We start from the raw sequence: 15,912 nt of genomic DNA on the forward strand, positions 1-15,912 counted from the left end.
TCGTCGTGTTCCTTTGAGAGGGGGGTGAGTGAATAGGCTCTGAGTTCTCCTTAGTCTGTGTGAGAGGTTACGGTGTAGTCTGTTATTTAGGTAGCTGGGGGCTGTTCCATGTATTACTTTGTATAGTAGACAATAGAATTTGAACTGGGATCTTGCTTTTATTGGTAGCCAGTGTGAGTCTAGGTATGCTTTGGTGATGTGGTCATATTTGCCGAGTGAGTAGATGATTTTGAGGGCTGTGTTCTGAACTGTCTGTAATTGTTTTATCATGTAGTTTGGGCATGATAGGTATAGGCTGTTACAGTAATCTACAATACTTAGTACTAGGGATTGTACTACTATCTTGTATTGATCTTTGTTGAAGAATTTTCTTATTTTTCTTAGGTTACGTATTGTGAAGAAAGCTCTTTGGATGATTTTGTGGATTTGAGACTGCATTGTGCAGTTTCTGTCTAGTTGTATTCCCAGGATCTTGAGTGTACTTTGCATTGGGTACTTGATTGTATTTAGTACTAGTTCTGTGAGAGATGGTTTTTTTTCCTTCTCTAGTAGTAGGAATTTAGTTTTTTCCGAGTTCAGTTTTAGTTTATGACTTGACATCCATTTTTCTACCGTTTCCATTATTATTTTCAGGTGGTTTGTGGATAATGGGTCTTGAATGTTAAAGGGGAGGAGGATAGTTATGTCATCCGCGTAGCTGAATGATACTGTGTTTAGGGCGTCTAGGGTTATGCCTAGGGATAGATGAGTTCTATAGGATTAGGTAACACATTGACGAAATGGGTTGGGAGCTGGCTTGGAGGTAGGCTCCAAAGGGTGGTGGTGAACGGCACTCCTTCCGAAATGACGGAGGTGATTAGTGGAGTACCACAGGGCTCAGTCTTGGGCCCAATCCTATTCAACATCTTTATAAGAGACTTGGCAGAAGGGCTTCGAGGTAAAATAACATTATTCGCCGATGACGCCAAACTGAGTAATGTAGTGGGCAAATGCAAAACAGACGAAGATTCAGTGCCTGACAACATGATGCACGACCTACTCCTACTGGAGCGATGGTCTAGGACATGGCAACTCAACTTCAATGCCAAAAAATGCAAAGTTATGCACCTGGGAAGCCAGAATCCATGCAAGTCTTATACCCTTAATGGCGAGATCTAGCAAAAACGGTAGCAGAACGAGACTTGGGGGTAATCGTCAGTAAGGACATGAAGTCTGCCAATCAAGTGGAGCAGGCTTCGTCCAAGGCAAGACAAATCATGGGCTGCATACGAAGGGGTTTCGTCAGTCGTAAGGCGGAAGTCATTATGCCATTGTATAGATCCATGGTGAGGCCCCACCTGGAATACTGTGTGCAATTCTGGAGGCCGCATTATCGCAAGGATGTGCTGAGACTGGAGTCGGTGCAAAGAATGGCCACCCGGATGGTCTCGGGACTCAAGGATCTACCATACGAAAAACGGCTTGACAAATTACAGCTATACTCGCTCGAGGAGCGCAGAGAGAGGGGGGACATGATCGAGACGTTCAAGTATCTTACGCGCCGCATCGAGGCGGAGGAAGATATCTTCTTTTTCAAGGGTCCCATGACAACAAGAGGGCATCCGTTGAAAATCAGGGGCGGGAAACTACGAGGTGACACCAGGAAATTCTTTTTCACTGAAAGAGTGGTTGATCGCTGGAATAGTCTTCCACTACAGGTGATTGAGGCCAGCAGCGTGCCTGATTTTAAGGCCAAATGGGATCGGCACATGGGATCTCTTCACAGGGCAAAGGTAGGGGAGGGACATTAAGGTGGGCAGACTAGATGGGCCGTGGGCCCTTATCTGCCGTCTATTTCTATGTTTCTATTTCTATGTTTCAGTGGTTGAGAAATGTACCACCTAATGTAACACAGTGGCTTAATGAATTATGCTGTTACTAGTCTTATAGCCCGTTACATTAACAGGTGCTAGAATATATGTGTGTGTGTCTGTCTTTATTTCTTTCTCTCTCTCCTTAGCCGCTTTCTTTCTTTCTGTCTTTCTTTTTCCTTGACTGTCCATCACCACCCCTTGCCTGCTCCCCCTGTCCATTCTCCCTTCCTTTTACCTCCCCTGTGTCCACCACCACCCCTTCAGTGCTCTCCTTATGCAGCAGCAGCCCTTCTCCCTTTGTTTTACCTCCCCCCTGTCCAGCAGCACCTCTTTCCTTCTCCCCCTATCCAATATTAGGCCTCCGTTCCTTTTTCTTCAGCCCCCCTGTCCATCAGCACCTCTTTCCTTCTCCCCCTGTCCAGCAGTAGGCGACCCTTCCTTTTTCTCCCCCCCTCCTTCTTATCCCTATGATACACTTACCTTGCTCTGCCCCTGATCAGAGGTTCCCGACAGCCGCCCAGTTGCACCCATTGGAAAAGTTCCCTCTGCCGCATCCCGCACCCCTCCTGACGCGACTCCCGCTGTCTTTCTTTCTGTCTGTCTCTGTCCCTGGTCGCCTTTGTCTTTCTGTCTTTCTGTGTATCTCCCTGCCCCTGTGTCTTTCTTCTTTTCTTTCTATCTCCCTTCCTCCCTCTGTCTGTCTGTCCAAAGCAGCATTCCCTCCCCCTCCATTTCCCTCCCCCCACACCAGTTCCCTGCAGCAGCATTAGTGTTTCCTCTACCCCCCTTTCCCTTCCCGCGGTACAGACTACGAACCTGGCGATTCCAGCTTGTGCAGCAGTCTTCACACGCTGCTTCGGGCCCTTCTACTGGCCTGATTTACTCTGGCACGTCACTGATGACATCATCAGAGACGCGGCAGAGCAAATCAGGGCAGTAGAAGGGCCTGAAGCAGCGTGTGAAGACTGCTGCACACGCTGCTTGAATCGCCAAGGTAGTCGGATCCGCGGGAAGGGAAGGGGGGGGGGCAAAGGACTCGGGTCCCGATCCGGGGCGAAAAGTTGCTGGGCTCCTCGGTGGGGGCGCTGAGCGGCCGCGATCCCTCTCCTCCGAGTCACCCCCCCGCCCGCTGGAGGAACAGAGATCAGCGGCTGGCTGCGGTCCCGGCTTGTGGAGGCATCGGCGGCTGGTGACATAAGCGCGCATGTGCACTCCTACCTAAGGTGCCCTACATCTCACGGAAAACGGATGCACGCAGATGGGAGTGCGCATGCGCGGCCTAGCATTTTATTATATTAGATGGTCTTAGAACACTACAAAGTGGGATGGACTCTTCATGCAAGGGGAGAAGATTCCAACAGATTTCGGAGCACTTTGGAGTGCCATGCCACAAAGGGCATGAAGTTGGATCTTAAATTGCTGAACATGATTTTTGGAACTCACTCATGACAGTACTTTTACCAAGGTGTGGTTAAGAATACACTAGGCCTGAGGGAATTGAGAATTTATGCAGGGGTATGGAGAGGGTTAAGTGGTTTGGAGAGGGCAGTGGAAGTTAATTGTTAGAAGAAATTATTTATACTTATTATTGACAAATTGTTCTTGTCCTGATTTGGAATTAAAATCATATTTCTTAAAAAAGATGGTAATTACCATAATGCAGCTCCGTAAATGGACTTCTTAGTAATTAGTAACACTCATGCAGCTTTGATAAAATGTTAATATTCTGTTGCTATTTTTAAAGTTTCATTAAAAGTGTAGCTTCTTACTGTTAATGTATAACTGCATCAGTTTCAATGCTGTTGTTAATTAGAAATTTCAAAGGAGGTTAATTTACAAGTGGTTTACAATTTCCAGTATCTAATTTCAATGTCAATACAACTATGCACCTGCATCTACAGGCTTCCTTTATGAGTCACAGTCTACAATAACCATCGTTCCTGTGCCTTTCCTTTACTAAAAGGCAGACTAAACAATTTTTTTCTCATCAATGCTTCTGAGGTGATTACGTTTATCAAATTTATTTCTCTCAACTGTTTGTAACCCTATAGGTAGCTATTTTGTTTTAGTTTTTGTGTGTGTGCATATTCATTAAGGCTCCCTTTTCTCAAGCTGCGTTAGAGTTTTTTTATATTGAAGACCGCTGCGATAAAAGCTCTGATGCTCATAGAATTCCTATCAGCTTTGGAGCTTTTACCGCAGAGGTCTGCAATAAAAATCCCTTACGCAGCTTGATAAAGGGAGGCCTATAGTACTTTATAACTTACTCAGAGAAATTATAGGAAGAAGAACTTAGGTTTTTCTTTTGGATTTTGATGGAAATGTTTGATGGCTTCAATAAATCATTATTATAACATTTTTTAAAAAATTTTATTATTATTTATAAGTTTTCAAATTTACAGTTCAAGATTAAATTTGTACAGAAAGCGATTTAAAACAAAGAAAAAGTTTTTCCCCTGAATATACAATAAAGTAAAGTATTGCTTAATCGACTCAAGTCCACAATAGGATCCAGGATGTAGTATAAACGGAATAATAGAAAAAATAAAATTAACATAAGAAGCGTAGAACACGATAAACTGTTCAGGCGTCCAATGCATTTAAGCCCTCATTTCTTATTCTTCTCTAGGCGGGATAAAGAGAGAAAAGCCGTCAGCTGATATGGCTCAAAGAAAACATATTTCTGGAAATTATACTGTATTATACACTTGCATGGGTGACGAAGATAAAAAGTCGCCCCAAGAGCTAAAACTCCAGGTTTTAATAAAATAAATTCTTTCCTACGCTTTTGTGTATCTCTTGCCAAATCCGGAAACATTTGTATCTTTAAGTCCAAAAACTTTTTTCTTTGTTTTTGAAGAAAAGTCTCAAAAGCCAATTTTTGTCCAAAGTAAGAGCTAAAGTCACTATTAATGTTGCTGGTATAACACTTTCCGTATCAGATAACTCAAGTAAAGCTGATAGATTGATTGGACCTTGGTTTCTTTCCTGTTGTTGATTCTGATTTTTGTTTGGCAAGTAATAAACCTGCGTAAATGGCGGCATTGAGTTTTCAGGTACTTCTAATATCTCCAGCAGGTAACGTGGGGTAACTGTTGTAATTCGAGGAAAATTAATCAATCTAAGATTGTTACCCCTAGAGAAATTCTCAAATGTCTCTATCTTCCTTCTTAAGTTAACATTGTCCTTCATTAATGTTTTTTGAATTAGTTTGGAAGATTTGAGTTCATCTTTAATATTCTGAATATTTATTTTGGATTCGCCAAGATCTTGTTTTATTTTGACAATTTCCTTCTCTTGCATTTTTATCTTTCCTTCAATTTGAAGATGATTAATATTCACTATTTTAGTTAAATTGGCAACCAGATCCCACAAGGCGTCCAAAGTTACTTCTTGGGGCTTTACTATGTTAAAAGATTGCAAGTCTAGTGCTGTAAGGTTCTGCTCACCAACCGAAGGTTCCCCTTCTCTTCCTCTCTCCTGGGTCGGAACTGTCCCCGATATTGCTCCATCCTCATCCATATTCAGGCTCTGATGGAAACCTTGGGAGCCTGAATCGGTGTCTGCCACACCATCCCCGGCAACCTCCGGGGGAGACCGCAAGCCAACTTCCGGCTGCCTCTCAACCCCAGGGGAACTGGTGGCCCGAGGATTAGGGGGAGGTGCTCGAACATCGGGACTAAGAGTGGTCTCAAAGGCCCGCAAAGACCCCTCCACTCCGTTCCCTGGAAGCGTCTCGGGCAAAAACGTCCCCGACGAAACTGAGGCACCTTGCATCCGCCTCAGGAAATCTTCAATATTGCCGAGGGCAGCTGCTCTGGAGCGTTGCGAGGTTCCAGCGGCGCTCTTTCCTCTCCTCTTCGGCATATTGAGGTATGTAATTGACGAAACAGCGTCAAAGTGAAATTTTTAAGGACAATCTTTTACGGGCGACTGCTCAGTAAACCGCGACCGCAGCCATCTTGGATCCCCCACCATATGTCATTATTATAACATTTTAAACGGATAGCAATTATAATACCACATAAGTATATGTAGGATACAAACAGCACACAGTGATATATAAAAGTATTACTTTGTAGCTCCAAAGTAAAGCCATATCTCTGAAGATCCAGAATGTAATTACTGCTGATCATTAAAAATATATCATTTTCAGATTCTTTTTATATAGTAATTATGAAACATATTTCATTTTTATAAAATCAGTGATCTCAAGTCAGAGCGCTAACTAGTAATTAATACAATTAGTAGAATAGTTTAGATTTAAACTTTTATTTTAAAATTTTATATCCTTTTATAGTGGCCAAAATCAAGTTAAAATAAAAATAATGGGTTTGATATATAGAAACATAAGGTGTTTGTTTTTTTTTTCTTCACAATAAGAAGACATTGCATTGCAATGCATAGGTGGAGCTGGGGTTTGAACTGGAGCCAGTTCAAACCCTGGCAAGCTTCAGCAAAAATAAAGTCTGTTGGAAGTGCTAGATCTACAAGGACCCCTGGTGTGGCTTAGCAGTCAGAGCACCTGCCTTAATGTCCCCAGGGTCCCAGGCTGGAGCAGGTTCAAATCCCAGCTCCTCCAATCCAGAGCAATGTTTTCTTAGTGTGAAGAAAAAAAATAAAAAGATCGCCTCTGAGCCTCTGCCAAGATAAAGTCTGTTGGAAATGCTAAGTCTACAGTGACCCCTGTCGTGGCTCAGCAGTCAAAGTGCCTGCCTTGTAGCCCACAGGGTCCCAGGCTGGAGCTAGTTCAAACCCCAGCTCATTCAATGCAATGTTTTCTTATTATGAAGAAAAAAATAAAATGATCACCTCTGAGCCTCAGCCAAGCTAAAGTCTGTTGGAAGTGCTAAGTCTACAGGGACTGCTGTCATGGCTCATCAGTCACAGTGCCTACCTTGTAGTCCCTAGGGTCCCAGGCAAGAGCTGGTTCAAATCCCAGCAAGTCTCAGCCAAGATAAAGTCTGTTGGAAGGGCTAGGTCTACAGGGATCCCTGTTGTGGTTCAGCAATCAGAGCACCCGCCTTGTAGTAGTCCCCAAAGTCCCAGGCTGAAACCAGTTCTAAACCTAGCTTCTCCAATACAATGCATTCCAATGTTTTCTTATTGTGAAGAAAAAAATAAAAGGATCGCCTCCAAGCCTTGGCCAAGATAAAGTCTGTTGGAAGTGGTAGGTTTACAAAGACCCCTATTGTGGCTCAGCAGTCAGAGTGCCTGCCTTGAAGTCCCCAAGGTTCCAGGCTGGAGCCGGTTCAAACCTCAGTTCCTCCAATCCAATGTTTTCTTATTATGAGGAAAAAAAATAAAACGATCGTCTCCGAGCATCGGCCAAGATAAAGTCTATTGGAAGTGCTAGGTCTACAGGGAAACCTGTTGTGGCTCAACAGTCAGAGCACCCATCTTGTAGTACACAGATTCCCAGGCTGGAGCTGGTTGAAACCCCAGCTCCTCCAATCCAATGCAATGTTTTCTTACTATGAATAAAAAATAAATAAAAGGATCGCCTCCGAATCTCAGCAAAGATAAAGTCTGTTGGAAGTGCTAGGTCTACAGAGACCCCTGTCGTGGCTCAGCAGTCAGAGCACTTGCCTTGTAGTCCCCAGGGTCCCAGTTTATAGCTTGGAGAATAGAGTTCTGTTTGACACTGCTGCAACTTCTATTATGATGCATATCTTGCAGAGTAAAGTTCTGTTTAACACTGACACCAAACCCAGTTATCTTTTGTATTCACTGAAAGTACTATTTAACTTCTTTGTTTCAGGCTTGCAATGGTACTATTTCAGAGGTCATCTTGAGAAATAATTTATATAATCCTTAGCTATAATTTCCTTAGATTCAATACCCCATAAAATTAATCATATAATGCTACAGAAACAGTTTGTGTAACTTTGCCAGTGGGTATATTGAACAGGCAGGCAGAACTGAAACTGGTGTGTTCTCCTGGAAATGTCACTGCATTCTATTAATAAATGTAGTGTAAAATTTAAAAATGAGAAAGATTCAGAAATATGTTAATGTCATAAGTGGACATAAGTGCCCTTTGCTTATGATTGATGAGTCACTAATCTAAGTTGTTTTAGAAATGATACATTGCTTTTGGGCTTTTAATTTTCACACTTTCATTCCATGTGAATTTTATTCTGTATGCAAAACAAAAGGTACAATAAGTGCAGAGCTTGCATGGTAAATGCAGTGTGGCAAGCATCTGCCTTGGATGTTCTGAACAGGGCAGATATATACTACATGAGGCCATATTACATGCTGGCAGTTAATGCAGGTGCACCTGCACTGCCAGGACATGTAACCCAAGATCTGGCAAACAAACTTATAGATCTAAGGTGTTGCAGTGGCAAAGTGAACCCAACCTCTGCAATGCATCTTCCTCAGCCTGGCCCAGAATACAAGGGAATCCCTATACTGGCTTCTATACTGGTCCAGAATATAAGGGAATTCCCTTCCTTGTCCTAGGGGCAGAGGTGTTGATCTTGGGAGGGTTTCAGTGGGGGTGCAGGGTTTGAATATGAAGGGATACTTTCTGGAGAGTGTAGTGTGGCTGCACATGGAGAGCAATTTTCTAACAGAGTGCCTATATTTAGGAGCATAAAGTGCATCTTGTATGTGATACTTACTTTCCTTTATAGAATATTAACATCATAGGTAAGAACATAAGAAGTTGCCTCTGCTGGGTCAGACCAGAGGTCCATCGCGCCCAGCAGTCCGCACCCGCGGCAGCCCATCAGGCCCATGACCTGTAAGGTGATCCTTTTCTAAGCCCTTTAATCCCTCTTATCATTCTATCTATACTCTTTCTATAACCTATCTCTACCACTATCTGTATCCCTCAATCCCCCTATCCTTCAGGAATTTATCCAATCCTTCTTTGAACCCCCGTAGTGTACTCTGTCCTATCATAACCTCCAGAAGCGCATTCCAGGTGTCCACCACTCTCTGAGTAAAAAAGAACTTCCTAGCATTGATTCTAAAATTGTCCCCTTTCAGTTTCTCCGAGTGCCCCCTTGTGCTTGTGGTTCCCAATAGTCTGAAGAATCTGACCCTTTCTACCTTCTCTATGCCTTTCATGATCTTGAAAGTCTCTATCATGTCTCCTCTGAGTCTCCGCTTTTCAAGGGAGAAGAGCCCCAGCCTTTCCAACCTGTCTGCGTATGAAAGGTTTTCCATACCTTTTATCATTTTCGTCGCTCTTCTCTGAACCCTTTCAAGTATCGCCCTGTCCTTCTTGAGGTACAGTGATCAATACTGGACACAGTACTCCAGATGCGGACGCACCATCGCACGATACTGCGGCATGATGACTTCCTTCGTCCTGGTTGTAATGCCCTTCTTAATAATACCCAACATTCTGTTTGCTTCTTTGAGGCTGCTGCACATTGTGCCGTTGATTTCATTGTTGTATCTACCAGCACACCCAAGTCTTTTTCAAGGTTACTATCCCCTAGCACTGATCCCCCCATTTTGTAGCTGAACATCGTTTTTTTCCCCCCTAAATGCATGACATTGCAATTCTCTATATTAAAGCGCATTTGCTATTTAATTGCCCACTCTTCCAGTTTGTTTAGGTCCCTTTGTAGGTCTTCACATTCTTCTGTGGTTCTAAACCTGCTGCTGAGTTTGGTGTCATCCGCAAATTTTATAACTTCACACTTCGTCCCCGCTTCTAGGTCGTTTATAAATACATTGAACAGCAGCGGTCCGAGTACCGACCCCTGGGGAACACCGCTCGTGACCTTCCGCCAGTCCGAGTAGTGGCCCTTCACTCCAACCCTTTGTTTTCTGCCTGCCAACCAGTGTTTAATCCATCTGTGTATGTCCCCTTCCACCCCGTGGTTCCACAGTTTCCTAAGAAGCTGCTCATGGGGTACCTTGTCAAAGGCTTTTTGGAAGTCGAGATAGATGATGTCTACGGGTTCTCCTTTGTCCATCTGGCTGTTTATCCCTTCAAAGAAATGCAGTAGGTTTGTTTGGCACGATCTTCCCTTGCAGAAGCCATGCTGGCTCGCTTTATTAATATTTTAAATGTTTTACCCCAATTGTACATTTTATGTAATTCGCTTAGAAATATTAAGCGAACCATCAAATGTAATAAAACTTGAAACATGAAACTTTCAGTTGTCCATTCTTTTCTATGTGCTCACAGATGCTGTCCTTTATCAGTGCCTCCATCATCTTGCCTGGGACTGAAGTCAGGCTTACTGGCCTGTAGTTCCCTGGGTCACCCCTCGATCCCTTTTTAAAGATAGGTGTGACATTTGCTATTTTCCAGTCCTCTGGGATCTCCCCAGTTTTCAAGGACAAGTTACAAATTTGTCAGAGAATTTCTGCTATTTCGTTTCTTAGCTCTTTTAGAACCCTCTTTTAGGTGGATTCCGTCTGGGCCCGGTGATTTGTCGCTTTTCAGTCTGTCTACCTGTTGGAGGACCTCTTCTTGGCTTATCTCTATATGCGCCAATTTTTCTTCTTGATCTCCACTTATGATCTCTTCGGGTTCTGGTACATTTGATGTGTCCTCGCTCGTGAAAACCGACGAGAAGAACTTGTTTAACCTGTCAGCTACCTCTTTTTTCCTCCTTTACCACCCCCTTTCTGTCTCCATCATCCAACGGTCCTACTTCCTCCCTCGTCGGTTGCTTCCCCAGCCAGCCTCTCCTCGTATCTGTAATTTAGGCACATTCAAAAGATTAGGGGCTGGGGAACCCATCCCAAATGATTTTGAGTCAAATCGAGGGTTTTTTGAGGCAGAAATAAAGGTTTCAAAAAAAGATAAAATTTAAAATCCAAGATGAATTTGCACCAAAATTGACAAAAATAAACAAAACCCCAAAATATAAAATAGTGATTTAGGATCTGGGGAGGTGGGGGTCTGAACCTTAAAAAATATTTTGATGAATTAAACCAACCACTTAAACTCTCAGATCCTCACAAAGGGTGATTAGCTATATATGTAATAAAGTGAAGGAAAAGATCACAGAACACCACGCCAAGGATCATAAGTTTCTCCTCTGGCTTGTTGTGGTTGAGGGTATCTTTCATTGATCAAAAACTTCACAATGTATTGACTTGCTATTTTTTAGTTTTAACTTCTAACTCTACTTTTTTTGAAATAATTTCTCTTTTCAGATATTTTAAATATTTTTAAATATTTTAGTATAACTTTTAAAAACCTTTGACTTTAGGAAAAAAGGTCATTAAGGCTGCCATCAATTTAGACATAGTGCAAAAGACGCACTGTTCAATTCACTTATCTTAAATAATATCATTGTTCAAAATTTCAATGATGTGTGGAGCCTCCTTGTCTAAAGGATTCCAAGGTTCAAAGTTCGATGGGACCTGTTTCTCCTCAAATATAGGGATTTATCAGGGCATAAAGTTGGGTTGCACGCTGCAGACTACACTATCGTTATCTGCAGCGTGCAACCTGATAAGGAGGCTCCACACATCACTGAAATTTTGAACAGCATTAGCACCAGCTCCATGGAGAGGAAGTGTTCCTCCTGGTGCCTTTACTTCTCAGGTACAAGCAAATTCTGGTGTCCTGGAGCTCCTGACACTGTGCATTAAAGAAATCTGATTTCAGTTCTTCTTCACCTCCACTTGATGAATGGCATAAGGATATCTTGCTGCCAGTGTTGAATCCCTATTGATGCCTTGCTGCAGAGTCAGGCTGGAGTAACCTCAGTGTCTGATGCAGCTCTTCCAGCCATGAAGACTTATGCCTCTGATGCTAATGGGTCAGACTCTCGTGTGTAACCTTTCAACACTTTAGGGTCCACGTCTGCATTTTAAGACCTAGTTTACAATTAGAGGTATTATGGTCTGGTCCTAGGCATGGCATGCTGTGAGGGTCAGTCACCAACGTGACTTTGGCACACTAAGAACATTCTTAAAACCACTGGGAGTTTTAAGGGACATTAGGAGAAAAATATTCACTGTGAAATCAAATGGCTCAAAAATTTTTTTAAAAAGAAACCCAATGTCCTGACTAGGAGCTCGGGCCTAAGAGGGCCAATGGAGCTGCACCAAAATGAAAGAAAACTTTAAAAAGGTTGTAAATACTAGGGAACAGCCAAAACAGGAGAAGAAACAAATTAAGGTCCTGCATACATATGGGGAAAACTTGCAAATCAGGCCTGGAAAGTACACAAAGGAAAAATAGACTGTGCTGAGAAGAGCAAAAATACTTGTGATGCTCTGCTCTGTGGAAAACAAAGGACTACTGGTCCTAAGAGGGTGATTCGGAGTGGACATGAAGATACCCACGCATGCGTGGTATGGAGCTACCAAAGGCTTCTATGTTTTTCTAGAAGCTGGGAAGCATCCATGCTGGGCTACATTGACAACATCAACGCCACCTTGGACTTGGTCCTAAATGGCCTCACGGGACCGATAACAGAAGTGGAAGTCATAGTTCCACTGGGAACGAGTGATCACAATGTAATCAACTTTAAACTTGACATCGGGAAAGGGAAACATGCCAAAACCTTAACCACCACCTTGAACTTTAAAAAGGGTAAATACGATAGCATGAGAGCCATGGTAAAAAAACGACTCGAGAAGATGGTGGACAAACTTGAAACGGTTGATCAGGCATGGACCCTACTGAAAAATACTATCACAGAAGCACAAGATCTCTACATTCCGAGGATTTCCAAAGATCGGAGAACAAAGAGCAAAAGAGAACCGGCATGGCTTACCATACAGGTGAAGGAAGCCATAAAAGAAAAGAAGGACTCTTTCAAAAAATGGAAATGCATAAAGACAACCGAAGCCTGGAACAAACATAAAGATGATCAGAAGAAATGTCACAAGGCGGTGAGGGATGCAAAACAGGAATATGAGGAAAAAATAGCCCAGGAGGCCAAAAACTTCAAGCCCTTCTTTAGATACGTGAAAGGGAAAAAACCTGCAAAAGAGGCAGTGGGACCCCTGGACGACCAGGGAAGAAAAGGGTACATCAAGGAAGATAAACAAATCGCAGACAAACTAAATTCCTTCTTTGCGTCCGTCTTTACGAAGGAGGACACCTCAACAATACCTGAAGCGGAGAAAGTGTTTGCAGGAGAAATAGAAGACAGCCTCACCACAGTTGAGGTGGACTTAGACCAGATATACTATCAGATCGACAAACTTAAAAGTGACAAATCCCCTGGACCGGATGGGATTCATCCGAGAGTCTTAAAGGAATTGAAGTTTGAAATCGGAGAGTTATTGCAAAAACTTGCAAACCTGACAATCAGAACTGGACAGATACCGGACGACTGGAGGATAGCGAACGTCACCCCAATTTTCAAAAAAGGATCGAGAGGGGAACCGGGCAACTATAGACCTGTTAGTCTTACGTCTGTCCCTGGCAAGATGGTTGAAGCACTGATCAAGGATAGCATAGTCCGGCACTTGGACGCATACGACTTGATGAAACCCAGTCAACATGGATTCAGGAAAGGGAAATCATGTTTGACTAATTTACTCCAATTTTTCGAGACCGTGAACGAGCAAATTGATAGTGGGAAGCCGGTGGACATAATATACTTGGACTTCCAGAAAGCGTTCGACAAAGTTCCACACGAAAGACTTCTCAGGAAACTACAAAGTCATGGCATAGAGGGGGATATACAAAGATGGATAGGCAAATGGCTGGAAAACCGAAAGCAGAGAGTGGGCATAAATGGGAAGTTCTCCGACTGGGAGAAAGTGACTAGTGGTGTACCCCAGGGCTCGGTACTTGGGCCGATCCTTTTTAATATTTATATCAATGACCTGGAGGAAGGAACATCCAGTGAGATCATCAAGTTTGCAGACGATACAAAACTATGCCGGGCAATCAGATCGCAGGAGGATAGAGAGAAACTCCAGAGCGACTTGTGTCGGTTAGAAACATGGGCGGAGAAATGGCAGATGAAGTTCAATGTGGAGAAATGCAAGGTAATGCATTTAGGCAATAAAAATAAGGAATACGAGTATACAATGTCAGGTGCAACTCTGGGGAAGAGTGAACAAGAAAAGGACCTGGGTGTACTGATAGATAGGACCCTGAAGCCGTCGGCACAATGCGCGGCAGCGGCAAAGAAGGCAAATAGAATGTTGGGCATGATAAAGAAAGGAATCTCGAGTAGATCAGAGAAAGTTATAATGCCGCTTTATAGGGCAATGGTCAGACCACACTTGGAATACTGTGTCCAACATTGGTCCCCCTACCTAAAGAAGGATATAAAGCTGCTGGAGAGGGTGCAGAGACGAGCAACAAAACTGGTGAAGGGTATGGAGAAACTGGAATACGAGGACAGACTTATAACACTAGGATTGTTCTCCCTTGAGAAAAGGAGACTGCGTGGGGATATGATCGAGACCTTCAAAATACTGAAAGGAATCGACAAAATAGAGCAGAGAAGATTATTTACATTGTCCAATTTGACACGGACTAGAGGACATGTAATGAAGCTGAGGGGGGACAGGTTCAGGACTAATGTCAGGAAGTTCTGCTTTACTCAGAGAGTGGTTGACACCTGGAATGCCCTCCCAGAGGAGATTATGACAGAATCGACCATCCTAGGCTTCAAGAGCAAACTAGATGCATATCTCCTTAAGAGAGGCATATAAGGATTTGATGGACTATAAATTACGCCAGGTGTACACCTGGCAGGGCCTCCGCGTGTGCGGATCGCCGGACTTGATGGACCGAAGGTCTGATCCGGAGAAGGCAGTTCTTATGTTCTTATGTTCTTATGTCTTGCATATTCTTTGAGAACCTTATGCTAGCGGTTCATCAATAGCAGGGTTGGGTGATTTCAGAGGGGAAGTTAAAAGAGTGCCAGTAATGGAGCTCAGAAAACACTAAGAACAGAGAAAGTAGCACCAGTGACACTACAAAAATGGAGAAATTCACTCCTGTTGTTGGGGCTGCCAGAAGGCAAATAGACAAATGCCAGTTTATCACTATATTTACTGATGTATTCCAAGATATTTATCTGCTTTTGGGTCTGTTTTTAAAACCCCTCCAGAAAGCTATAAACAAAGACCTAACAAAAATATTTGAAATGTTCTACTTTGCTTCCACTCTTTCCCTCAAATGACTGTTCAATTACTACTATTAAAAACTAAATAAAAATGAAACTAATAAATCCTATTACAACTCTTATTCACCTACCTGAAGCCTCTACCTTAATATATATTTAAGTCAGCACAAGAGTAAGTCTGGGAAGCTCATGTAACTTCTATTATTTTCTACATGAGAAAAAATGGTTTTAAAATCATTTTTTCATCCTATGGAAAATCATGTGAGCTGACCTATGCAACACTATTTATTTTTCCCTATCCAAATTCATTGTCATGTAAGCAGAAAAACGGCTTAGCAAAAAAGAAGGTTCTGTTTTTTGCTATTAGAAGATACCTTGGCTGTTAAAAGTAGCACTAACAATCTCTACCTACTGCACAACCTTCTCCACAAATCAAAGTCAAGATTCAGCTATGTGGTGAAAATATAATTTGAAACACCTAACCTAGATTCTTTCAAATTATATCTATATTCAACACTGCTGAATATCTGCACCTAAATTGAACCTTCCAATATAGAGTTTTCAAGCTATACGTAGTCAGTTTGCTGATTTTGAGTTTACCTCACTCACAGTTATTTTTTTATACTTGGTCTTTTTTTTTTTTATATATATTATCTTTATTAGCAATTGCAAAGGGAATATAAAACCAGGATCTTTTATATATTATCTTTATTAGCAATTGCAAAGGGAACATACAACCAGGATCACAACAAGCAGAACAAACAGATCAGGCATAGATACCAACTCTAGAAACCCATGACAGCAAAGGAGTCACAAAACAGGAACCCAATGGTCAGATGCCCAACAAACTTGGTCTTTTTACTACTGTTAAGTTTTATGTTGACTCGTACTTGCTGTACACTGCCTTAGATGAATCTCTTCCTAAAGACAGTTAATACAAATAAATAAACAAACAAACCCACTCGATCGAATATCATCATTTAAACATAAGTGGCACAGATCCTTGGCCTTCACATCTGGCTCCCTTTAAG

The 15,912-nt window shown here is 42.5% G+C and overlaps 1 protein-coding gene across 4 annotated transcripts in view; it reads right to left on the reverse strand.

Annotated features, from left to right (window-relative positions):
- The window catches only part of ULK4 (unc-51 like kinase 4), a 487,365-nt gene that overhangs the window by 121,615 nt on the left and 349,838 nt on the right, over positions 1 to 15,912 (reverse strand). The window lies entirely within an intron of this gene.

The sequence above is a fragment of the Geotrypetes seraphini genome, chromosome 2, assembly GCF_902459505.1.
Source record: "Geotrypetes seraphini chromosome 2, aGeoSer1.1, whole genome shotgun sequence".
Lineage (NCBI taxonomy): Eukaryota > Metazoa > Chordata > Amphibia > Gymnophiona > Dermophiidae > Geotrypetes > Geotrypetes seraphini.